This window comes from Ornithorhynchus anatinus, chromosome 6 (genome assembly GCF_004115215.2).
Source record: "Ornithorhynchus anatinus isolate Pmale09 chromosome 6, mOrnAna1.pri.v4, whole genome shotgun sequence".
Taxonomy (NCBI): Eukaryota; Metazoa; Chordata; class Mammalia; order Monotremata; family Ornithorhynchidae; genus Ornithorhynchus; species Ornithorhynchus anatinus.
Window position 1 is genome coordinate 34241538 of NC_041733.1, and position 24806 is coordinate 34266343.

Consider the following 24806-nt stretch of genomic DNA (forward strand, 5'->3'; position numbering starts at 1 on the left):
TAGAGCTGTTAATTGCCACCAAGCTACTCAGTTTATTGTTGAAACACCATTTACAATGATGTATACCTCATTATGCCCAGGCACCAACTGAAACAAATATATGTCTGTTTGCACTCAGCTTAGAAAGTACATGGGAGAGCTTGATTTTTTTTCCCTTATTTAAGCCTTGGGACTAACAACATTACAATAATGAAATACCTGAGCATTTGTAATTGCATTTTATTTTTCACAAGATTAAGGATTGCTAGTGGAATGATTAAGCCGTTTCTAGGTTAAGTCTCCAAGTGCCAAGAGGACTATGAAGATGTGGAAGTCGTAGTCATAAACCAGGTTAGAATAACTATACACTTTCAGATTTTGTTAAAGTTGCAGCCCTACTAAAATCATGCGTCCTCCAGGAAGCCTTCCCTGACTAACCTTTGATCTCTCCATCCTTTCACCCTCCCTCCCTTCTGCACCCTTCTGCAATGGCCTGTTCATTTTGCTCTGCACCCCTTAAGCACTTTGATATTCATCCTATCCTTATCTCCAAAACACTTATGTATATTATGCCACTTGGCAGCTGTGTGACTGTGGGCAAGTCACTTCACTTCTCTGTGCCTCAGTTACCTCATCTGTAAAATGGAGATTAAGACTGAGAGCCTCATGTGGGACAACCTGATTACCCTGTATACCCCAGCGCTTAGAACAGTGCTCTGCACATAGTAAGCGCTTAACAAATACCAACATTATTATTATTATATCCTTGTTCTCTGCTGCTTCCCCTACTTGTAATTTATTTTAATGGCTTCTCCCAGACTAGACTGGAAGCACTTCGAGGGCAGAGATCATGTCTACCAACTCTATCGAACTCTCCCAAGTGCTTTCCACAGCGCTCTGCACAGAGTGAGGGTTCAATAAATACTTGTTACTGATTGAAACATTGGGCCGGATCTTTAAAAGAACTCCTCTTAAGAATATCCATGTTCCTGCTTTTCAGCTGGTCAGTATCCTGTCCAGAATATTTTTACAGTCTTGGATCATATCTAGTAGTTTTATTCTAAGCATCCAGCCTCTTTCTACCTCATCTTCTTACCCACGGTCACACAACAGACAAGTGGCAGAACTGGGATTAGAAATCAGATCCTCTGAATCTTGCTTTTTCCACTAGGAGACATCGGCCGGGGGCAAAAAATTCTGGCTTTCCCTGCCAGACCTTTTAAAGAGCATAAAACCAGTGACTGAGTGAATGACTGTGGCACAAATGTGGCAATTCTGGGTGACTGTACACTTCACCCTCGCTGGCTCTGATCCCGAGGTTTTCACAAGAGGTGAACCCTGAAGTATAAGTTTCACCTGGGTATTACAATAGTAGTTTAGACCATAATAAGTACAACTATGGAAAAATTTCACTTAGAGGAAGGAGTTTAAATAGAGAGAATACTGGTCTCCCTGCCAGATACCGGACATCCGGGTGTATGTGATATCACACACATTATGCTGGGCACCACGAGACCTTGGAAAGCAGTGTGGTCTAGTGGACAGAGGACGAGTTTGTGAGACAAAAGACCTGGGTTCTAATCCCAGGTCCACCAAGTACCTGCTTGGGCAAGTCACTTATCTTCTCCATGCCTCAGTTCCCTCACCTGTAGAATGCAGATTCAATATCTGTTCTCTCCCCTCCTGTGACTGCAAGCCCCACATGGGACCTGATTATTATGTATCTGCCTCAGCACTTAGTACAGTCCTGGCATATAGTAAGCACTTAACAAATACCACAGTTACTATTATTATCATATCATGTAAGGATGGACCAGGCCATATGTGCAAACTGAAACCAAGCAGGATATAGACCAAGCTCAGTCATATTTATTGAGCACTTACTGTGGGTGGAGCACTGTACTAAATGCTTAGAAGAGTACATTATACCAATAAACAGACACATTCCTTGCCCATAAGGAGCTTAGAGTCTAGAGGAGGAGACAAACATTAATATATATAAATAAATTACAGATATGTACATAAATACTATGGAGCTGGAAGGAGGGATGAATAAAGGGAGCAAGTCAGGCCGATGCAGAAGGGAGTGGGAGAAGAGGAAAGGAGGGCTTAGTCAGGGAAGTCCTCTAGGAGATGTGTCTTCAATAAGGTTTTGAAGGGGGGGGGGGGGGTGGAAGAGTCACTTGTGCAATCCTGTGTATAAAAAAGACAAGCAAAGTGAATAATGATGGTATTTGTTAAGCACTTACTATGTGCAAAGCACTGTTCTAAACGCTGGGGGGATACAAGGTGATCAGGTTGTCCCACGTGGGGCTCACAGTCCTAATCCCCATTTTACAGATGAGGTAACTGAGGCCCAGAGAAGTGAAGTAACTTGCCCAGAGTCACACAGCTGACAAGTGGCGGAGCCGGGATTAGAACCCATGACCTCTGACTCCCAAGCCCCGGCTCTTTCCATTGAGCCACGCTGCTTCTTAGGTGGCACTTCACACCAGCTACCTTATTTCCACAAGGTCAGCCAGGCATTAATATTCCAGATCCACTGGCTCACTTGCTAGAAAAAAATATTTTCTTTCATTTCCAGGTTTTGCTCCTTCTTCTCAATACATACAGCCACACTGCTGGGTCCAGGCATTTATCGGCTCTCAGCCAGACCACTGCACAAACCTCCTCACTGTTGTACCTGGCCCTCTCCAGACCATTCCTCTCTTCTGCCCAGGTTGTTTTTCTAAAACATTACTCTGTGTGTACCTCCCCAACTCCTTAAAAACCTCCAATGGCTGCTCATTCCTTTCAGCATCAAGGAGAGACTCCAGATGGTTGGCTTTAAGGCATTCAATCATTTCTCTCCCTCTTACTTATCTTCTCTCTTCTCCCACTACATTTGGGTTTGCACTCTCTCAAACTAATCTGTTTCTCATCCCTTCTTCTGCCAATTTCTTCCTCACTCTTTCTAAGCTTCCTTAAATCCCCTCCTCTTCGGCATTAAACCCTAACGTTCCCCATCTTCAAAGCCCTTCTGAAATCACATCTCCTCCAGAGGCCTTCTGTGATTGATTTCTAATCTTTGTCAAGATTAACCCTCAACTGCCACATCAGTGCCACTTAAGCATTTAACAACTCACAAATCTTCATAGCATTGATCAGTGACACTTACTGAGTGTTTACTGTGTGCAGAGCTGTACTGTACAATACAATAGAGGCTTTAAGCATGTTCCCTGCCCACAAGAAGCTCACAGACTAGAGGAATTTTAATATATATCTAAAACCCCATTACTTCCTAATAATAATAATAATGTTGGTATTTGTTAAGCGCTTACTATGTGCCGAGCACTGTTCTAAGCGCTGGGGTAGACACAGGGGAATCAGGTTGTCCCACATGGGGCTTACAGTCTTAATCCCCATTTTACAGATGAGGTAACTGAGGCACCGAGAAGTTAAGTGACTTGCCCAAAGTCACACAGCTGACGAGTGGCCGAGCCGGGATTTGAACCCTTGACCTCTGATTCCAAAGCCCGTGCTCTTTCCACTGAGCCACGCTGCTTCTCTACTGAGCCACGCTGCTTCTCTAACATGTGATTTATTTTAGTGTCTGTCTCCTCCACTAGGATATAAACTGGTTGAGGTCAGAAATTACGTCTGCTGATTCTATTGTTTGGCATAGTGTTCTACACACAGCAGGTATTCAAAATTATTGAATGCTTATTGAGCACTTATTGAGCACTCACTGTGTGCATAGCTCAGTAAATACCTTTGATTGATTTCATTCAACTTAAAAATGAGGCTGAAATCTTACTTACCACTGTCTGCTCATAGTTTTGTTTTTCAAACTGACAGCTATTTCCAAGTTCGAACTCGGCATTGTAAAGAACTATAATAATAATATCAGCAAGTAAAGCTGCTCCTTACGCAGTGAATGGATGGCGTAGGAAGTAATCACTGAAAGTTTCTCCTTGGACTTCTCTATAAAGTAGATCAAGTAATTCTGAATTCCAAACATTTTCCCATGATCATTTCAAAGAATTCTGATCCTTTAAAACTCCTATAATTGAAAAATAACAATAGCTCATCCCTTATCATTTTCCCCAGAAAAATAGTTCAAAATTACCTTTATGATCGGATAGATCATTTTTTCAAGTGACAGCTCATTGCAAAACACTAATTTTGAAATGATTGTAATATATTTTTCATTAAAGCCGTGGCTGTATAAGCCCATTTTTATTTCCTTCACCAGCAGTGTATTCTTTTCCCGATTGATCTGAATTGCCTCAACTCTCCATTGTTAGTAGGCTCATCTTAAACGTAAACAGACAGTTCAAATGGAAAAAGTCCTTCACATGATTAGCTTTGGAACACTCTTGAATCAGGTGAATATTTGTCAAGAACACTTGTCAAATTGGGCATAGATTTGGGTGCGTGTCTGCATAGCGAAAAGTGGAATGTGAGATTGCCATTATCAAGGGAATTGTGGGCGTAACCCAGACTCATCCTGCTTCATTCAGGGCTTCCATCTCACTTTATCTCAATTACAGGCACAGCCCAGATCACAGTCACTCTGTAATACATGCAACCCAGACAGATATAGCCTTTCTTGTTTGACACCCTCACCGATCAGTATATCATTGCAAGATGCCAAAAGAGATGACGTTCGGGTCTCTCCATCAATCACTGGTATTTATTGAGCACTTACTGTGTGCAGAGCACCGTGCTAACCACTTGGAAAGTCCAATATCACAGAGCTGGGAGACCTGGGGATTAGGAAGTCTTGCGACAATTTGAAAGTAAGCAGATGAATTTAGAAAAATGACTGAAGAACTGTATGAAAAGGGGAGTTCAAAGGCATGAATAGGTATTAGGAGGGCGTTGATCTGCTACAACATGCCTTATGAAAACAAAAGTAAGGCTATTTTCTATCTAAATTGAACAGACTCTTTGCAGAAATTAAAAAGCCACTATCACCCTGCCTCTGCTTTTACAGCCTCCTGAAAAGTTTCAAAAGGGTATATTATGCTTTGAATTGGTTTAATAATTCAACCAGCTCTTATTTTTCAACCTTCTGCTTGGTTTCATAATCATACAACCCTTCAGTTAATTTTTTAATTGTATTTGCCCCATGCTTATCCTGGAGCTTGGGGGTGGGGAGACAGGATAGGAAGGGGGTCAAATTTGAGGTGCAGAAGACCAAAAAAGCTCCTCTGAAGAAGGGAGAGGAGAGGGAGGGGCTGGTTCTGGAACAAAACAGGAGAGATTGCAGGTAAATCCATGGGAGAATCTACACAATGACACTGCTGTTTGTGATACATTCACATTTTTGAGGAACACATGGGGTCTACCCATATTGTAATTCAGATTATATTGGTGGCTTCAAGATGAACTACCTGGAGAATGGTGAACTTGTAGACTTGACTTGAGTCTTGCCCAGATTTGAGCTTCCTATTTCCTCCCAGTGATTGTTATGTTTTCACATCATGCAACTTAACAATTTAGCAGTACTTATTTACCATTACATGCACTGAACGTCTGCGAGACTGAGTTGGGATGTAATTTGTTATTGAACTGGGCTCCAAGAAAATAATTTAAAGGTATGTGGATTGAGATAAAGGGTGGCTTAAATTCCAGAATTATTTTGCCTTCCTCTTCACAACCCACCAAAAATAAAATCTGATGAAATAGGAAGGTGCATATTTAATCCCAAATTATGGACATGTTGCTAAAAATGAAGAATGCTTTAAAGATTTGACCATGAATAAATTGCAAAGCATGAGCTATTATTCCTCTACCCAACACTAACCTAAAGAAGCTTTTCTGTTTCCCCAGCAACCATGCACAATATTAGCTTCAGTCCCTCCAATAAATTAAATGTGATTTTTCAAGTGCTAAACTTCATTATATCAGGAACCACAATACTATCCTGAAATAAGGGCATTTTGTAAATCATTACAGTTTATTTCTGAAGCGAGAGCCAAAGAAAGTATTTATTTTGAAAAATATCTCCTTTTAATCCATTAGATTTCCTAGGACTTGTAAATGAGGTGATGTTGTGAATAAGGTAAGGGATATATTTTTTTTTTAAATTGTTACAGGCTGTTTAATCATATAGTAAACATCTCCGTAATAAATCAAAACATGTAAGGAACTTAAGACAGACTTTACAAAGCTGAGACTTGATTCTCAGGTATATCTTTTAAAGTTTTAAAATATAAAAATAGTCTACTTAATAATTATTTGTTTTTTCCTAGAGCTATATCTTCTTATTTCCTCAGCTCCCTAGCTCTTATATTCATAGGTTATTTAGTTGTATTAAAGTCTGTCTCCTGGCTCTAGACTGAAATTGGTATGGGCAGGGAGCATTTCTACCAACCCTGTTGTATAGTATTCTAGCAAGCACTAGTACAGTGCTTTGCACACAGTAAGTTCTCAATAAATACAATTGATTAATGGGTTGGTTAGTTATTTGTTCATGAAAAACATGCAATTTTCTTTTATTAATATAAATCTAGGTTCTATGAGATCAATAACGTATATCATTGTCTTTCATAAAAGGTGGAGATTGATACCCAAATGTGTCTGCTAATTCCGTTGTATCGTGCTCTCTTAAGTGCTTAGTACAGTACTCTGCACATACGGATATGTATATAAAGGCTGTGCGGCTGAAGGCGGGGTTATGATAAATAATTGCAATTACTGTGGTATTTTTTAAGTTCTTACTACATGTCAAGCACTGCACTAAGAGATGAGGTGGATACATGCAAATTGGGTTGTTCACAGTCCCTGTCCCATGTGGGGCTCACAGTGTAACGGGGAGGGAGAACAGTTACAAAATCCTCATTTTACAGATGAGCTAAATGAGGCTCAGAGAAATAAGGTCACTTGCCCAAGGTCACACAGCAGACAACTGGTGGAGCCGGCATTAGAACCCAAGTCCTTCTGTCTTTCAGGCCTGTGCTCTATCTACTAGGCCACGCTGCTTCTCTTAATGCTCAAAAGGAAGAGATCTAAGTGCATAGGTGAAGCAGAGGGAATCAGGGAGACTGAATACTCTGTCTAATCTTCATTCTCAACATTGCATTAAGTATGGTCACCCTCATTCTGGGATGTTGGAAGACTGTACCCTACGAAATGTATCACTGCTTTACGACATTCAACATAGAGACCATTCCAACATGTGGACTTTATCTCATCTCAGATGATGTGTCATATTCAAATCAGTTTATCCTCACATCATCCCAGTTACAAAATAGAGTCCTTATTCTGATGCTTAACTGATTTCTTATGTGCTTCTGAACAATTCCCAGTGACTGTGTTTCCTTAGATCACGAAGCTGAATACGCCTCTTGAAAGGCACAATAGAAGCAAGAGAAAGTTATTATCATTAGAAAAAACTCAACAGTAAGATTTAGATTGATGAATGAGATGCCATAAGAGAGCACTTGATACAGTGTACTGCACACAGAAGGAGCTCAATAAATACCACTGACTCATTGGCTTACTGAAATGGTAAATTTCATAAAAATAAAAAAGCTGATAATTCTGTAAATTATTGTAGCAAATAGTTGGGAGAATGTGGACTCTCCAATCAGGAATGACAGAGGGCCCTAATCAGGATGAAGAACCTGTGCGGAGGAACTGATCATAGTGTGCTGTGCCATTTGCATTCCCTCATCCCTTCCAGTCTTGTTCCATCTGGGGCCTGGTATACCACAAAAATGATTATACTTTCCAAGAGCTTAGTACAGTGCTCTGCACACAGTAAGCGCTCAATAAATACGACTGAATGAATGAATGAGTGCTCTGTCTGCAGAGGTCTGTAGTAAGAACTTGGGCAAATTCAATATATCAGAGTTGGTAGATGCAATCCCCTGCCCACAATCAATCAATTTTATCATAGTTATTGAGCCTTAACTGAGTGCAGAACACTGTACTAAGCATTTAGGAGAGTACAATACAATAGAGTTGGTAGATACACTCCCTGACCACATTGAGCTTACAGTTTAGAGCAGGGGACAGACATTAATGGAAATAAATAAATGATGGATATGTACATAAGTGCTCTGGCACTGAGGGAGGGGTAAATAAAGGGTGCAAATCCAAGCACTAGTCCCCAACAAACCCCTGAATCCAAACTGTTTCGCTGTGTTTTCCTCCTAGGTTCCTGTTAATGCGTTCTAGGCTTCAAGGCTGTCCATCACCTTGCCCCTTCCTACCTCTCCTCCCTTCTCTCTTTCTACCGCCAACCCCGCACGCTCCGCTCCTCTGCCGCCCACCTCCTCACCGTCTCTCGGTCTCGCCTATCCCGCCGTCGACCCCGGCGCCACGTCCTCCTGCGTTCTTGGAATGCCCTCCCTCCTCATCTCAGACAATCTAATTCTCTTCCCCTCTTCAAATCCCTACTTAAACTCACCTCCTCCAAGAGGCCTTCCCAGACTGAGCTTCCCTCTTTTTCCCTCTGCTCCCTCTACCCCCCTTCACCTCTCCGCAGCTAAACCCTCTTCTCCCCCCTTTCCTCTCCTCCTCCCCCTTTCCCATCCCACCCCCTCAGCACTGTACTCGTCTGCTCGACTGTATATATCTTTATCACCCTATTTATTTTGTTTATTTTGTTTAATGAGATGTACATCACCCTGATTCTATTTAGTTGCCATTGTTTTTATGAGATGTTCTTCCCCTTGACTCTATTTATTGCCATGGTTCTTGTCTGCCTGTCTCCCCCGATTAGACTGTAAGCCCGTCAAAGGGCAGGGACTTTATCTGTTGCCGACTTGTTCATTCCAAGCTCTTATTACAGTGCTCTGCACCTAGTAAGCACTCAATAAATACTATTGAATGAATGAATAATGCTGGCACTGCTTTTGACTTGGGCAAAATACAATGGACACTTTCAAATTATCAATTGCCCCCCTCCCCAATAACTACCCCTTCTTCTGGTGGCTTTGAAGCCCTGCCTCGCTCACTCACCAAGAGCAGAGACAACCATTTTAGGCCAAGTTTAGGGACCATTCATCCCTGGCTCCAGCCTCAACATTGGGCTCTAGAGTTGTTTGGGACAGTAGAACCTAGTCCTCAGTCTAAACATTTATGTTCAGATTTTTTTTCTTTTTATGGTACTTGTTAAGCACTCAGTATGTGTCAGGCACTCTACTATGTGCGGAGGTAGATACAAGCTAATCAGGTTAGACACAGTCCATGTCCCACAGGGGGCTCACAGCTTTAATCACCATTTTACAGGTGAGGTGAGTGAAGCACAGAGAAATTAAGCGACTTGCCCAACATCACACAGCAGACAAGTGGGGAAGCCAGGATTAGAACCTATGTTCTCTGACACCCAGACCCATGCTCTTTCCACTAATAATAATAATGTTGGTATTTGTTAAGCACTTACTATGTGCAGAGCACTGTTCTAAGTGCTGGGGTAGATACAGGGGAATCAGTTTGTCCCTCGTGAGGCTCACAGTCTTAATCCCCATTTTACAGATGAGGTAACCGAGGCATAGAGAAGTGAAGTGACTTGCCCACAGTCACCCAGCTGACAAGTGGCAGAACGGGGATTCGAACCCATGACCTCTGACTCCCAAGCCCGGGCTCTTTCCACCGAGCAACACTGCCTCTCAAGAGATCTCCTGATGGTAAGAAGGACAAGACTGCGGAGTACTCCAGTCTCTCCTACTTCACATCACTCTCTCTCAAATCTCAGAAACAGATCCTCTAGAATCGACAAAATTTGAAGTCAACTCTGCACTGAAAAAGTGGTTTAGCTGGAAGGATTCAGATATGCTTTTTTAGTCTCACCTCTGCAGGGCTCTGAACCCAATAAACGCTCAATAAATACTGTTGATTATTAGGGGATGGCTAAAGCTTGGAGCCCCTCTCAGGGTCGCACCTGGAGAGTTTCCAGTACTCTACCAGTCTCGACTATGGGAGGGACAGTAAAGCAGAGGCATACCCATTCCATTCCTAGCTTGGGCAGTGGCTAGTGAATGGAAGGCAATCTGCTACAAGTCAAAACTCAGCTGGGCAGCAGCGGCACGGTTGAGAGTCGAGGGCAGAGACTCGCTTAATGCGCCCGAGGAGGCAATGGTAAACCACTAACGTATTTTTACCAAGAAAACTCTATGGATACTCTACCAGAACGATTGCAGGTGGAAGCGGGACGTTCTGGGAGAGATGTGTCTACGGCGTCATCATGGGTAGCACACGACTCGACAGCATAAGACAACAAGTCTTGGAGAATAATCTGACATCATTAGAAAGACATTTTATGCTTCTAGAGATCCTGTTTTTAAAATTTTTATTTAACCCATTAACAAAAATAATACTTGCTGAGTGAGACCTTGGGCAAATTGATTAACCTCTTTGTGTCTCAGTGCCCTCAAGTTAAAGTGGGGTTAAAAGATCTGCTCTCCCTCCCTCCTAGACTGTAAACCCTGTGCAAAACAGAGGTTGTGCCTAATCTGGTTATCTTGTATCTACCTAAACACCACTGGTAATAAGTGCTTATTGACTATCTACTCTAAATTTCTTTGCTGGATAACTGCTCAACCACAGTTGCATTTATGGCCCTTTTAAAGCAGTCCACTAAAAATCATTTTTAAAAAAAGTTTTCTCCATTTTTGATTTTTAATCTCACTGGCCTGAGAAGAAGAGGTAGTTCAGAAATCATATCAGCATTATGTCCTGGGGTGAAGAGTAACATGTAAGGGTAGAAAATAAGCCCCATTTTCCAACATGGGAGAAAGCTGAAGAGGGAGAAGATGGAAAGATAATTCTAGTAAAATAATTGTCCCAGGGACAGCCTAAAATGAAAAACAAAGAATAGGGTTAAGAAACTATTAGCAAATTTAATCAAAATGACTACTAATTTGGTCATCTGAAGTCCCAAATACCTTTTTGACCAAATTATCTGGATAATGTCCTCCATTTTCTACTTCCTCCTGCCTGGGTTATATAGGCAGAAAATTGATTTCCTAAATCACCAGAAGAGACTGATGATAGAAGGACGATCCATATGGAATCACTGAGAATGCCACGGATTTCTCTTCTGAGATCCAGCTGTTGCCTTGTTAAGATCTGTGAGTTGTCATTTATTTTAAACAAGAAATGCTTGGACTGAAAGGGTGGTGGTGAAGATGTCAACGTGTTTCTTTCCTTAAACTTTCAAAATCTGTTATCTCGCTGAGTTTATCTTCCCACTCATTTTTTACAGCTCTCTAGAAAACTCCATGTCAGAAACCATGGGGAAATATTATTATTCTCCATACTTTTTTATAATTTTAAAAGTCTGCTCCCTCTTCTGCTTCCCCCTCATACTCACACAGAGACCCCCACCTAGCCCAGCTGTGTCCCCGACTATGAATTTTTTCATAGTATTCTTATAAGTGATTGCTTGCAGCATCTTATAGTCTTATCTCAGCTTGTGCAGCTCCTCATTAATATTCTGTACATACGGAAGAGTTTTCTATATCATTGTCTATTAACAAGGAGGATAATCACTCATTCAGTTATCAAGCAGTCAGCAAAGGCCTGGCCTTGAGCCCTTAGTGCAAAGAATCATGGGATATCAAAGAAGGTTAAATGTGGCTGACATTATGATAGTAACATTTTTTATATAATTATAGTTTTATAGCAAAGTTGATCTAAGATAAGAAAAGGGGGTATTAAAGTCTTTTAGGGCTAAAAGAGCATATTAGTGACTCTTTACCTTTTAGTTAATAGGACAAAACCACATTTCGGCCGATACATACAAATGAGCATTCTTTCATTGCAAACAAGGAAAGGTCATGAGTTTACACATAGATGATATATTATTTCCAAATAGCTTTTAATAGAAGATGAGTTTAACCACCACAAATAAATTTGAAATTTAAATTGGACAGAGGCAAGGAGTATAAGACAAAACATTAAACCACTGTAGTGAGTCAACAGTTCTGGCTAGCAACCCTCAATTCAGCATCCTTGAAATTATTTTAAACATTTGTGTTTTTTCACATATCCACCTCTAGGATTTTTGTATCACACGAAAACACCACTGTAATATGTCCCTTGGGTTCTTCTTAAGGGTCCCTTAGACGGTTTTAGACGATCTAGGATTTGAGTCGTTGCCTATATCAAGAGATCACCAGCATGTTCAGACTAGAAGATTAACTCAACCACTAGAAAAATATTAAATACAGCTAGTAGATGGATACCTCCTCTGGAAAGGGCCTGCCACTCTGCTCTCAGACTCCAAGTTGAGCCCTAATAGTAATAATAATAATATTTCTTAAGCACTTTCAATGTGCCAAGCACTGTACTAATCGGTGGGATAGACCCAAGATCATCACTTCCAACATGAGGCTCACAGTCTAAGTAGGAGTGAGAACAGGAATTGAATCCCTAGTGTGCAGATGATGGAACTGATGCACAAGGATGTTAAGTGACTTGCTCAAGATGACACAGTAAGCAGGGGGCAGAGCTGGGAACAGAACCCATGCCCCTTCCTGTCAAGAGACCCAAAAAATCATGTTTATCAGTGTGTGAGGCTAATCAAATATGGTCTTTCATCCTGATCAAGAAATGTCATTAATAAAACGACTGTCTTATTTTTTAAAAAGTTATTGCTATTTGGTGTGTTCTATTTGGAATACAAGCATCTTGGGAGTAAAGACCATATTGTGACCATTGTCAGCTAGTCGTTACCAAATGCTCACATAGAGCAAAACACTTCTATAATTATGGGGCTTGCCCACAGTTGACACAGCTTCAGGCTCCAGAGAGTATACAATCTAGAACGAAGGTAGCCAAGCCTCAAAAACTGAAGAGCTGCAGACCAAAAAACATAATATGGGCAAGGGCAGCAAATTTACAAAAATCAATTAATTAGGCAGATTAATTAACTGGCCCAGCAAACAGGCACTGTGGGGATGGGATGGGGGCAAGAAGAGACTGTAAGCTCGCTGTGGGTAAGAATGTCTGTTTATGTTTTATATCGTACTCTCCCACGCACTTAGTGCTGTGCTCTGCACATAGTAAGCACTCACTAAATACAACTGAATTAATGACTGTCTCGGGAGGGGCTGGGCACTTCATCCCTCCTCCACTGGCCCAGGGCCTTGGGAGAAGGGGGATTCACTAGGAAGCAGAAAAAAAAGCAAATGTGTTTGTGAACCTCAAGTAAAGAGCCGCTTGTAGTTCACAAACCATTGTCTGACTACCCCAATCTATTAGGAGAAAAAAACATACAGTTATTCTTGGATTGACTCTTCCCGTGATTCCCTGATGCAGGAACAGGTCCAGGCCTTACCAAGGAGTTTAGAACTAGGATTCTCTTCTCCAAAGTTCCCCAAGGACCACTGAAGGCCAATCGAGGTTCCATTGTCCTTCCCCTTCTACCAGCTGTGCACCTTGTGATTTAATCATGTGATTTCCCAGCCGCCAACTCTTTCTATCAATAGGAAGCAGCCATAGACATCGCTGTCATCCTCTGCCCAGTAGGTAAGTGAGTGGCGGAAAGTTGACATTAAGGGCAGAGGGATAATGACACAAACAAGTTGGAAGGTGTCCCCTCTTAGGCAAGCAGACAAGAAGCAGCATAGCCTAGTGGAAAGAACACAGGCCTAGGAGTCAGAGGACCTGGGTTCTGATCCTGTCTCTGCCACTTGCCTACTGTATCCCCTTGGGCAAGTCACTTAACTTCTCTGTGACTCAGTTTTCTGTAAAATGGGGATCAAATACTTCACTCCAATTTAGACTGTGAGACCCATGTGGGACAGGGACTGTGTCCAAACTGATCATCTTGCATCTACCCCAGTACTAAGTATAGCCCTTTGCACATACTAAGCCTTTATGAGAAGGCTAATCCTGTCATATTGCACTCTCCCAAGTGCTTGGTACAGTGCTTTGCACATCATAAGCATTCAATAAATACCACTGATTAACAAATGCCATAATAATTATTAATATCCTCTTTCTATCTGAAATAAACAGAAGCAAAGATCCCATAGGTCCCTAAATTCAAAAATGATGATGATGATGATGATGATAGTGGTTATAATGATAAAGCTGAAAGTGAAAAAATATTTGATGCTCTATTTTTGCTATATGAAAATCCTGTAATGCTGTGCTTCCTTAGCTCTCTCAAAGGATCATCAGGTTTATTATTCAGTATGATCATTTGAAGATTTTGTCCGTGCACACAAAATCAAATAAAATGGGCCAAATCAGAGGAATCTGGGGTCTAATACTGGCTCCACCACTTGTCTGTTGTGTGACCAGGGGCAAGTCACTTAGCTTCTCTGTGCTTCAGTTCCCTGATCTGTAAAATGGGAATTAAAACTATGGAACCCACGTGAGACATGGACTATATCCAACCTGATTAGCTTCTAACTACCCCATCGCATAGTACAGTTTCTGGCACAGAGTAAGAACTTAGATACAATTAAAAAAATGAATCAATATCTGCCCTTGCCTGAATTACCCAGACACTTCAGAGTTTTATAAATTATGAGTTTTTTGCATTAATTATTCAGATATTTACCTAAATAATGTCATTCCATTTTGACTATGGAGACCCAATTAAGATTTTAAATGTACACTGAGCAAGCATTGCATTTCACAACTGGAAAATGTTGAGGCAGGGAGAGAAGGTGATTTTTTAATTTAACCGTAAAATTCTATAATCTAGTCCATTCCTATCTCTACTTTGTGTAATCAAGAATTGATCTGTATAATAGGCCTACCTCCATGCTAGAATGCAAATTTCTTGCAGGCAGGGATCCTGTCCACCATCTGTACTGTACTGTCCCAAGCACTTAATTCAGTGTTCTTCTCACAGCAAGTGCTCAATAAATATTATTGATTGATTGACTGATAACACTAGGATGAGTACTAAATGTCCCAATGCTTCAAACTATTTTTTTTCTTGTGTGGATCAGATTTTAAGTCCACTTTGGACAAAGTGAATGTTGCCCCAGTGCTTGGCACTCAGTAAGAGTTGAATAAAATGACATGTGTGAATAATGTATTTGGGACTATTTGCATAGACCTTTTCAGCCACATTTTTCACCCATAGATAAACTGCACCATCACTGTGGTCATCTCTAAATAAGAAAGACTAATATGTATGTGTGGGTGAATATATTCATTTGTGTTCTTTCTATATATATATATATACATATATATATATATAATGTATGTATAAATGTAGGCATATTATTTCTGTATATGTGTGTATGAGAAAGAGAGAGAGAAACAAAGAGAGATGCAAACCAGGACAAACTGCTACATAATTAGCAATAAGATGTCATCCATAGTATTAAAGACTCAGGGGACTGGACTTTAGATTCCAAATGCCAGGGGGAGACATTCACATTAAGAAAAAAAAAGTTTACTCAGAAAATGGTATGCAGCCGGAATACTTGCTAACAGTACCAAAAAGGAATAGTTATCAGAGCCCTTTCTGCTGATGCCAATGCATCAACTGACCTGAGAGGTTGAGGAGGAATAGGATGGAGTAGACGCTATTGGATTTGGCAAGAAGGAGATCACCTGTTGACCTCTGATCACTGTTGACTTTCTGTTGAGTGAAGGGGAAGGAAGCCAGATTGGAGGGGGTCAAGGAGAGAATTGGAGGAGAGAAACTTGAGAGAGCAGATGTAGACTCCTCGCTCAAGGAGTTTGGAGAGAAATGGTAGGAGGGAAATGAGGAGATAAGTGAAAGGAGCTGTGGGGCCAAGGGAGGGTTATTTTAGGGTAAGGAAAATATGGGCATGTTTGAAAGCAGTGGGGAAGAATCCATTTGAGAGCAAACAGTTGAAGATGGTAGTCAGGGAGGGAAGAAGGGAGTGGGCAAGTGTTTTGATAAAGTGTAAAAGAATGGGGTCAGATGCACAGGTGGAGGGGGAAGATTTTGAGAGAAGTTAGGAGATCTCTAGAGATACTGCTGGGGAAGATGGGAGAATTGAAGAAGGGGTAGGAATGGGAAAGGACTGGAGAGAAGCAGGGGAGATTTTAGGGAGATCACGCCTGGTAGTGTTAATTTTCTTAGTGAAGTAGGTGGCCAGGCCACTGGGGGCAAGGGATGGGGGAAGACAGGGGGATAGGAGATTTGAAGGGGGAGTTAAACATCTGGAACAACTGGTGAGGGGAATGGGCATGGGTAACAATAAGGATGGAGAAATAATTTTACCGGCAGAGGAAAGGGCAGAGTTAAAGCATGCAAGGATAAACTTGAAGAGAATGAAATCAGCTTGATAACTAGATTTCTGCCAGCAGCACTCTGCAGTTCATGCACAAGAGTAAAGAAGGTGGACTATAGAGGTGAACCTGGGCTGTGGGTTAGTGGGATGAAATCAGTGAAGGAATAAGGGAGCGAGTGAGTTGAGTTCAGTAGAGAGTGGTGTTGAGAGCATCAATTTGGTCATCAAGGGAAAATAGTTTGGGTATGGAGGTTAAGTGACACATGATGAGTTGAGAAAATTGGATGGGGTCAAAAGATCAGAGGTCTATATGAAGGAACAGTAAAGATTTATGGGGGGAGGTGTGTGAGAGACAAGGCAGGTGAGGAGGTTGTGGTCAGATAGAGGGATTTCAGAGTTGGTGAGGATAGAGATTGTGCAATGACTAGAGATCGGGGAGATCAAGTGTGTGTCCACATTGGTGAGTGGGTGAGGTGGGGTGGAGCAAGAGGTCAGTGGAGTTAAGGAGTGATAGAAGGCAGGCAGCAGAAGGGTCATCAGGAACATCTATGTGGATATTGAAGTCCCTGAGGATCATTGTAGGCATGGAGAAAGAGAGTAGGAATGTGAGAAATGGATCGAAATAGTTAAATAATAATAATAATAATAACAGTGTTGGTATATGTTAAGAGCTTACTATGTGCCAAGCACTGTTCTAAGTTGCTGGGGTAGATAGAGGATAATCAGGTTGTCCCACGTAAGGCTCACAGTTTTAATCCCCATTTTACAGGTGAGGTAACTGAGGCACAGAGAAGTTAAGAGACTTGCCCAGGGTCACACAGCTGACAAGAGACGGATCCGGGATTCGAACCCATGACCTCTGACTCCTAAGCCCATGCTCTTTCCACTGAGCCACGCTGCTTCTCAAGAAAGAAGTTGGAAGTGGGACCCGGGGGTTGGTAGTGACTGTTAGTAGAATCTGGACTGGGTGGTAGAGGCAGTTGATGAGATTTGAAGAAAGGGAAAGAAAGGGATGAGGAAGTAGGAATAGTGTGAAAGCAGCACTGGGGCATAACAAGGAAGCCAAAACCTCCTCCTTTCCCATTAGTCTGGGGGAGTGGGAGAAGAGGAGGCCCCCTCTGGAGAAAGCAGCAGGGGAGACTGTGTCATCTGGGGAGAGCCAGGTTTCACTGATGGAGAAGAGGAGTAGTGACTGGGTCAGGAACTGCTCAATAATGAAGGGAAGCTTACCCACGATGGAGGAGGGGTTTCACAGACCACACTAGGCTGAGGCTATAGGGCGGGTGTGTGGAGTGGGGATGGGGTGAGGGGTAGGAAGGGGTTGAATGGGGGATGAGATGGGGGGGTGGGCAGTGATTGGAGAGGGGGATAAGGAGTGAGGCTGGGACAGGATGACAGGGATGGGAATGGGGGGAGGGGAGTGGACGGGTTGGATGAAAGAGCACTGATTAGGGCCAGTGGGGAGGAGGATGAAGAGGGGTGCTGGGTGTGGGGGCCCGGGGAGGGGAGACCAGTGGTAGGGGAGTGAAGCCAAGGTTGGATAATGTTTTCAGGAGAATGGGGTGATTGACAGTGTTGAAGGTAGCTGAGAGGTTAAGGAGGGTTAGGATGGAGTGGAGGCCATTGGATTTGTCAAGAGGGAGATCATTTGTGACCTTTCGGAGAGTTGTTTCTGTGGAATGAGGAGGACAGAAGTCAGTTTGGAGGAGGTTGAGACAGCGGGTGTAGACAACTCCCTCAAGGAGTTTGGAGAGGAATTGTAGGAGGGAGATGGGATGTTAACAGGAGGGAGCCGAGGGGTCAAGGGAGGGTATTTTTAGACTGAGGGAGACATGAGCATGTTTGAAGGCAGTGGTCAATCAATCAGTGGTATTTACTGAACATCTGCTGTGTGCACAACACCGTACTAAGTTCTTGGGAGACTACAATACAACCGAGCTGGTAGATACGTTCAGTGCCCACAGAAAGCTGGTGCTATGGTAGGAGGAGCAGCGTGGCCTAGTGGAAAGAGCACAGGCCTGGAAGAGGACTTGGGTTCTAATCCTAGCTCCACCACAAACTGACTGTGTGACCTTCGGCATGTCACTTAACTTCTCTGTGCCTCAGGTACCTCATCTGTAAAGTGGGGATTCAATCCCTAATCTCCCTCCTACTTAGATTGTGAGCCCCGCGTGGACCAGGGACTGTGCCTGACCTGATCATCCCGAATCTACCCCAGAATTTAGAGCAGTGCCGGACACTCAGTGAATACTCAACAGATACCGTAATTACTATGGTAGTTTCAGGGCCCTGGGACTCCCAGCTCTTGGGAGTCATATTTGCCCTTGCGCTGTAATAGGCCCTGCCAGGAAAGCGTCAGAAGCCGCCTGAATGACTATTCAGCAGTTGGCAATTAACGGAGCACGTGGTGGTAGGTGCTTTACACGGAGTATAAAGAGCCGGTCCATCAAAGCACTTAAATCCCAAATAGAAAAGCAAGACAGAAAGCTTGGATAGGCAACAGGGCAGCCGACAAACGGATATCGACAAAACAAATTGGCCCCAGAGCTCAAGGGAGACCCAGACTTCGTTAGCCCCTGACAAATGACAATGGCCTAAAGTTAAAATATTCCTCCTCTCCCTCGCCTTCAGATGTCAGAGAGGAAGTGAAGTGGTGACAGCCGTGCTTACGGCAAAATCTCCAGGAGCGCGAACAGATGGTCCGGCCCCTGATAGCACTTTGTGTGGGGACCTAATATTATGCTTTCTTTGCTTTGCACCAATCTCTCTCTTTCTGGCGCTCGCTTTGCCGTTATTTGGGTAGCTCTTCTCTAGGGACAGAAAACACGAAAAGTACATTTATTTTAGCCAGATGTTTTGTTTCAAGGCAACAGAGCTAGTTTGAGGGTGGTGTGGGGCCCGGGAGAGATGTGACTCCCTTAAGTTAGGGCCCCCTGCAACTCCCTTCGGTGGGCTCCCCATTTCCTCCCGCAGTCCTGACCTTCCAAAAGGGATGAAGAGAGGGCAGCGGGAGCGATTTGGGGCCACAGATTGTAATGCTTCAGCATGCTCAGAACATGAGGCTTTGGCAGGCCTTGTGAGAGGCGAAAGAGCAGTTCTTGAGAGGAAACAACAGCAGTCACCCACCTGGAGGCGGTGGTAGTTTCTGGGGCTTCTCCCTCCAGGAACCCCAACCATGGCGCACACAAAGGAAATTGCAGCCTGCTGGCAGGAGGCCGGGGGAAAGATAGGTGCCAGTTTAGCTCCGCTTCTGGCCCACGGCTAGGTTGAGGTGAGTTGGGTGACCCCCAAAATGCTGAGGGAATCAGACAGAAGCAATTATCCCGCTTGCAAATGCAAATGCACAAGTAGGAGGGAAAACAGGTATTTAACCCCAATTTTACAGATGAGTAAACTGAGGCACAGAGAAGTTAAATGACTTAGCCAGGATCACAGAGAAAGCAAATGGTAGAGTCAAGAACACAAGCTAGGTCCCCTGGCTAACAGGCCCAAATTGCTCTGCTAGAAGGCATTGCTTCTCACATACATACACACCCCAGAGATCAGAAAACCCATTGTTTGAGATGCATTGGTTCCTGAAATTCTGAGTCTGCATTCCTTTTTCCAAAGAGATGTTTAATAGGATTAAAAAGAGCGTATATCTCTACTCCTGATATTAATGTTATCAAACATCAGCCATCAATGGTATTTACTGGGCACTTACCATGTGATGAATATCGTACTAAGCACTTGAAAGGGTACAACATAGCTGATAAATGTGTTCCCTGTCTATAGTGAGCTTACAGCCTAGAAAGGGAGACAGACATTAATACAAATAAATTATGGATTTCATTCATTCATTCAATAGTATTTACTGAGCGCTTACTATATGCAGAGCACTGTACTAAGCGCTTGGAATGTACAATTCGGCAACAGATAGAGACAATCCCTGCCCATTGACGGGCTTACAGTCTAATCGGGGGAGGCAGACAGACAAAAACAATAGCAATAAATAGAATCAAGGGGATGTACATCTCATTAACAAAATAAATAGGGTAATAATAATATATACAAATGAGCGGACAAGCACAGTGCTGAGGGGAGGGGAAGAGAGAGGGGGAGGAGCAGAGGGAAAGGGGGGAAAAAGGGGGTTTAGCTGAGGGGACATGAAGAGGGGGCAGAGAGGGAGCAGAGGGAAAAGGGGGAGCTCAATCTGGGAAGGCCTCTTGGAGGAGGTGAGCTCTCAGTAGGGCTTTGAAGAGGGGAAGAGAGTTAGTTTGGCAGAGGTGAGGAGGGAGGGCGTTCCAGGACAGCGGGAGGACGTGGGCCAGGGATCGACGGCGGGATAGGCGAGAACGGGGGATGGTGAGGAGGTGGGCGGCAGAGGAGCGGAGCGTGTGGGCTGGGCGGTAGAAAGAGAGAAGGGACGAGAGGTAGGAGGGGGCAAGAGGATGGAGAGCCTTGAAGCCTAGAGAGAGAAGTCTTTGTTTCGTGCGGAGGTTGATAGGCAACCACTGGAGGTTTTTAAGAAGGGGAGTGACGTGCCCAGGGGTTTCTGCAGGAAGATGAGCTGGGCAGCGGAATGAAGATATAAGTGCTGTGGGGCTGAGGGTGAGGTGAATAGCAAGTGCCCAAAGGGTACAGATCTGAGTACACAGACAGAAGGGAGAGGGAGTTAGGGAAAAGAAGCCTTAATCAGGGAAGGCCTCTTGGTTACTTGGTTATACTTTTCTGGGTTCACTTCAGGTTGAATGACTTCATGAAAGACGTAACCATAAGTCAAAACCGATCAGAACTGTGCCAAGTTAAGACTATTTTCTGAGAAAAAAATTTTCACTTCAGCAAGAAATGTGGTAATGAATAACTGATAGTGAAGAGGCTGCTGTGCAATGAGCTGAGATTTCACTTCCATTCTAAATACTGCAAAGATAATTACAATAGCCAGGCGAATAGATTCAGAGCTGACCGATACCATTCTTGACTGTGCAGGGTGAAAAAGAAAGACAAATACCGAAATTATCTGACTTCAATACTGGAATCCCCTTCTGAAGTTAAGTTACCGCAGTGAGTCAAAAGAGACTTCTCTGGCCTTCCCAGTGCTATGTCTGAACTGGCTAAGAATGGAAGTTGGGTATGGAGGGCTACGGATAAGAGGAAAGAGCCCTACCGCTCCACTGTTCCCGACCTGACCCCAGGAATTCTGGGATCCACCAACTCCAATGGAAGTAGAAGCCACCTGGCCTGTGAGAAGCAGTGTGGCCTAGTGGAAAAAGCACAGACCTGGGAATCAGAGGACCTGGGTTCTAATTTGAGCTCTGCCACTTGTCTGCTATGTAACCAGGGGCAAGTCCCTTATAAAACTTCTTTGTGCCTCACCTTCCTTAAATGTACATGGAGATTAAGAATGTAAACTCACTGTGGGCAGGGAACGTGTCTACCAACTCTGCTATTGTAACAATAATAATAATAATAATGGCATTTGTAAAGCGCTTACTATGTGCAAAGCACTGTTCTAAGCGCTGGAGAGGATACAAGGTGATCAGGATGTCCCATGTGGGGCTCACAGTCTTAATCCTCAATTTACAGTTGAGGTAACTGAGGCACAGAGAAGTTAAGTGACTTGCCCAAATTTACACAGCTTACAAACGGCAGAGTCGAGATTTGAACCCATCACCTCCGATTCCCCAGCCCGTGCTCTTTCCACTGAGCCATGCTGCTTCTCTATTGTACCCTCCCAAGCGCTAAGTACAGCACTCTTCAAATAGTAAGTTCTCAATCAACATGATCGACTGATTCGTTGTGAGCTCCATGTAGGATACTGACTGTGTCCAACCTGATTAGCTTATATCTATCCCAGCTCTTAATACAGTGTCTGGCACAAGGTAAGCACTTGAACAACTTTTTTTTTTAAAGTGTAGGGATTTGCATTCATAATCAGTCAATGGCAGGAATTATTTCTACCCTCTCTAGTGCTCAATAAATATGATTGACTGAATGAATGAATGTTTAGTCTACTGTCTCAAGTGTTTGATGTTACCCTGCCTTCCTTAGGCTCAGGCTCCTTGGCACAGAGGTGAGCCCCAGGTTGCTTCCACCACAGTGGCGTGTCCCCAAGCTGCCGGGTGGGTCGTCCCTCACCCCCCTACCCCCGGCTCCCTCCCCTTCCCCACTCCAAACCACAGTCTGAGTTGAACTCCACAGAGAGACGAGGAAGATCCAAGTGGCACCGTCATCCCCGCAGTCCGGGGGGAGCTCCACAGCACCCAGAGGAGGCTCCGAGCCATTGTGTCATCCCCATGGACCAGCCAGCATGGAGAGAGGGCTCCGAGCTGCCTCTGCTGTGGAGCCAACATGTCCCCCCTCCCATCACCCCTGTCCCCTCTCACCTGATCCGCTGCTGCTTCAGACATCTCCGCTAAGTGCCAGGGCCTCCCTGGTACCTGTTCATTTGCATTCATAATCAATCAGTCAATCAATGGATCCTTGAGGGTGGGAATCATTTCTACCCTCTCCAGTACCCTCTCTAATGAAGAGGTACCACTGGAGCCTGAGGGATGCCAACTTTTTGCTCAGCCACCTAAGAGAAGTCACAGAATCCAATTTACAGCACGAAGGACTAATGATAATAATAATAATGTTGGTATCGGTTAAGCACTTATTATGAGCAGTGCAGAGTACTGTTCTAATAGCTGGGGTAGATACAGGGTAATCAGGTTGTCCCACATGAGGCTCACAGTCTTCATCCCCATTTTACAGATGAGGTCACTGAGGCCCAGAGAAGTAACTTGCCCACAGTCACACAGCTGACATGTGGCAGAGCTGGGATTCGAACCCATGACCTCTGGCTCCCAAGCCCGGCCTCTTTCCACTGAGCCACGCTGCTTCTCTATGACCTAATGATGATTTGACTGGGAGGGAGAGGAAGGAGAATGATCTTCAGGAGGGCCAAGGGGAATGGATCGTCTCACCGTCTCACCGGGGGTTGCCATTTATGCAAATGAATAGATGTGTTAAAAACCTCCCGTTTAAACTGTTGAGAGACCCAATTCCTGCCCTCAAGGAATTTACAGTGGAACGGGGGAGACAGACATTAAAATCAATTTCAGATAAGGCAAACAGCAGTGTATAACGACCTATGTGGACCTAGGATGAGGTGAATATCCAATTGCTTAAGGGTGATGTGAAGCTGGAATCTGGGAGAGGATCAAAGTGCTTACTACAGACTCAAGTGCATTGATGATGGAGAAGGGAGGCTGGATAGGGGAAATGAGGTGCTAGTGAGGGATGACCTCTTGGAGGAGGTGCAACCAATTTTAGTAAGGATTTGAAAATGGGAAGAGTGGTGGTCTGACAGATATGAAGCCGAGGAAGTTTCAGGCCGGGGGAGGACATGAGCAAGGAGTCATCGGTGAAACAGATGCTATCGAGATACCTAAGTTTGGCATTAGAGGAATGAAGGTGGGCTGTGGGCTGGGTTAGCAAGGTTAGGTAGGAAGGCAAAGCTAATTTAGTACCTTAGAGCCAATGGTAAGGATTTCTGTTAGATTCAGAAACATATCATCATTATCATCAGTGTTATTTATTGAGTACTTACTGTGAGCAGAGTACTGTACTAAATACGTACTTGAGAGATTAAAACAGAGTATGGTAGACATGATCCCTGCCCACCTCAAGCTTATAGTCTAGATGGGCAACCATTGGAGGTTTTTGAAAAGAGACAGGTGGATTGAAAGGTTTTTTTTGGAAAATGATCTGGACAACAGAGTGAAGTATGAGAAAGAGCATGGCCTAGTGGAAAGAGCACAGTCCTGGGAGTCAAAGGACTACCCCTGCTTATAGTTTAAGAGGGAGCACATATACAGTAGTTTGTAGATAGGAGGGAGGAATGCCTAAGCAGTAGAGCATGTAAACTGACGTGCAAAAACTGAGCCTGATATTTTGAGGGCCAAATTGATGAGATCATATTGAGGAGGGTGTAATCTTTGAGGCCAGCAGGGAGGAGGTAAGGTCTCTAATACTGATAATTATTGTAGTATTTGTTAAGCATTTACTATGTGTCAAGCACTGTTCTAAGCACCAGGGTAGTTACAAAGTAATCATGTCAGACTGTGTGTGAGCTCCATGTGGGGCAAGGGACTGTGTCTAGGTATGAGGGAGAACATTTTACAGATGAGGAAACAGATACAAAGAAGTTAAGTGACTTGTCCAAGGTAACAGAGTAGGCAAGTGGCAGAGGCAGGATTAGAACCCAGGTCCTGTGACTCCAAGGTCCATGGTCTTTTCACTAAACCACACTGCTCCTCTAGCTATGCAAGATCAGGTCTCTAAGATGTGGTAATGTTTCCTCTCTCTCACGAATGACATAGCAAACAGTTAAGGGAGGATTGGATAAATGCCTAAAATGCATAACTTGAAAGAAATTGAAAACATAATTTCCTAAACAAATAGCAGTTTTTCTCTTACCCTGAACAAATTTCTCCCTTTTCTACTTCTGATGACCACCATCCGTAGAGTGCTACTTGATACTTATTTTAAACCATAAAATCATGTCAGTAAAATTCCATTTAACAATGCCTCTAAAATCCATCTATAACAAAAGAAATTACTCACTCTTGGAGATTTTATTTTTTATTTTAAAGGCAGGTTGATATGGAATCTCTAGCCCCAAACTTTGCTTTT

The 24806-nt window shown here is 43.5% G+C and overlaps 1 non-coding gene across 1 annotated transcript; it reads left to right on the forward strand.

The window, feature by feature from the left end:
- The first annotated feature begins 9838 nt into the window (after positions 1–9838).
- On the forward strand, positions 9839–9976 carry LOC114813079. Its single transcript, XR_003760690.1, has one exon. It is a non-coding gene; the product is annotated as a small nucleolar RNA SNORA7 (small nucleolar RNA).
- The last annotated feature ends 14830 nt before the right edge of the window (positions 9977–24806 follow it).